This window comes from Catharus ustulatus, chromosome 3 (genome assembly GCF_009819885.2).
Source record: "Catharus ustulatus isolate bCatUst1 chromosome 3, bCatUst1.pri.v2, whole genome shotgun sequence".
Lineage (NCBI taxonomy): Eukaryota > Metazoa > Chordata > Aves > Passeriformes > Turdidae > Catharus > Catharus ustulatus.
Genome location: NC_046223.1, coordinates 24231927 through 24234281, shown reverse-complemented (window position 1 = coordinate 24234281; position 2355 = coordinate 24231927).

Sequence of the window (2355 nt, the reverse complement as noted above, 5' to 3'; positions counted from 1 at the left end):
ATTATCTCCGAGAATGAAAAAGTGACAGGCTCATCCAGAGAATCCTTAGACCGGCGCAATTTGCACCTTCTGAAAGCACTGGTTGCTTTGCTGCCCTCTAGGGATTATGCCCAGAAACAGAAATTACAAATAAGGATACAGAGAAGTAAGGATATACAGAAGAAAGGAGACAACAGAAAGCCGGGAGAGGTAGATGCCCCATCCCTGGAAGTGTCCAGGGCCAGGCTGGATGGGACTCTGAGAAACCTGATCTAGTGAGTGGCATCCCTGCCCCTGGCAAGGGTTTGGAACTAGATGATCTTTAAGGCGCCTTCCAACCCAACCCATGCTGTGACTCTATATGCCAGTATTATCCTAAGATAACTCCTTATGCATAGTTTCTATAACAAATGCAGGACCAATCTCACAAGCAACTATTTGATTATCGTGTCACATCTAATCCAGAAGCACCCATATACTGAATGTGTCAGAGGAATGTGGAGAGAGGGATAAAAAACAAACAAAAAATTAAAACAGAAGACAAGAGAAGGATAAGACAAGAATCCAAGGGAAGAAATAGTCCAAAGCAACTTCCAGACTACATGGGGGGAAAAAAAATCATTACATGCTAATATCTAAGTGCTTGACTAAATGAACCTATGCCCTTTTATTGTAACCTCCGAAACGCAGTTTCACAGCAGCAATGCAAATGACGGAAACAGAAAAGGTCAAGCTCTTCAGAAAAGTCTCCTCCAAACCATGCTACAAGGAATCTTTCTTCCTTTCATGACACCTGTAAGAACTTAGCATGTCTGAAAGCTCGAACAGCTTGCTAAAATTTCCAGTAGCTTTTATCAGTAGTTAAGAACTGTCAGACAAGTGGTACTGCAAGTATGCTCAAATTTGACATCCATAGAAAATAGTCTCAAGAGAACGAAAACAACAAATCCAAATTTCCTTCAAGTTTTCATAATGATGCTGTGCCTTTAAAGTAGAAACACTGGTTCAAGATTTTCCTGTGGCTCTGGCATTTCAGTGGTTTCTTATTGTGAGTTCTTTTGTGTACATTAAACTGTGAGACTGCAAATTCTCAGCTGTTGAGGCACCTGCAGGCAGTCAACCACTGCTGCTCCTACCTTCTCCTTGCTAATCTTTCTCTCCAGCTCTTGAAAAACAGCAAGCATAAAGGAGTCACAGCTGGTTTACTCACATTTTTAATAGCCATCTGCCAAAAGCCGTCACAAAAACAGTTCTTCAAAGACCACAAAATTCTCAAAGCAGGAAAAGCCTTGACACTATTTTCCTGACACACTGTAGGAAGCACACATACACCAAAAGTTTTCCAAAAGTATATAATTTGACCATAACAGGCTGCTTTCAAGGCAAGTATCAAGAAACAGAAAACACGACTAGCTACATCATATCACAATCCTACTATAAGGACTATGAACACTTAGTAGCCATAAGAAAGGACACAAGCAGTCATCTCTCCTTTATCTCACTATTCCTGCTAGCGTTCTTCAATCAATCAATCAATAAACCAACCAGCCAGCCTGGCGTAGGCAGCCACCAGGGCAGAGCTCTCTTAGCTGGAACACGAGACTGCAGTTCGATATATAGCAATTTAAGTTTATACTTTCTTCCCCTACATCTGGAAATTAGACTGACAAGTTATCACTGCATCATTAAAAATACTTGTAACACATACTAGAACAGCCACAAGAACAGCCACAAGGATTTGCATAGAAGAAACCAAACTAATAATGCATCTCCAGATTAAGTAGCAAGACTATTGTCACTCAGCCTCCAGCTGGAGCCCGTCTCAGCCTTTTTTTACCTCATAAAACGTGAAGATTTGAGATAAACTGGATGGCAACACCGCAGCACTCGGTAAGGCGCCGGAATCGCACTAAAGAGGTAAATAAATTGGTCATTTTTTGCACTTGAAGAAAGGAAAAACAGCACGTTTGCGTGCTTTCAGCGATATGACAGCCGCGGCTTTCCCCGCCGGCGCCCGGCCCAGCCCCGCTCCGCCTGTCCCCGCTCGGCCCCTGCGCGGCCGCGGCTCCTCCCGCCCCAGCCGCGGCACCACCGGCGGCCGCGACACCCGCCCGCCGGGATCCCTGCGCCGCCGCCGCCGCTGCCGGGAAATAGTCCCCTCTCTGCTCCGGGCCCGCTGGCCGGCAGAGCCCCGCGGCGCGGCGGTGCGGCCGCCGTCCGGGAGCGGGAGCGATCCTTCCTTGTTTCCTTCGGCCGCGCCGCCGGCGCTCCAGCGGCATCCCCGCCCCTCGGCGAGATCCGGCCGGGCCGGCGCGGAGGGATCCCCGGCGCCGGGGGAGGGGGGGCGCGGCGGGCGGGGGGAGGAGGTGCCCGAGG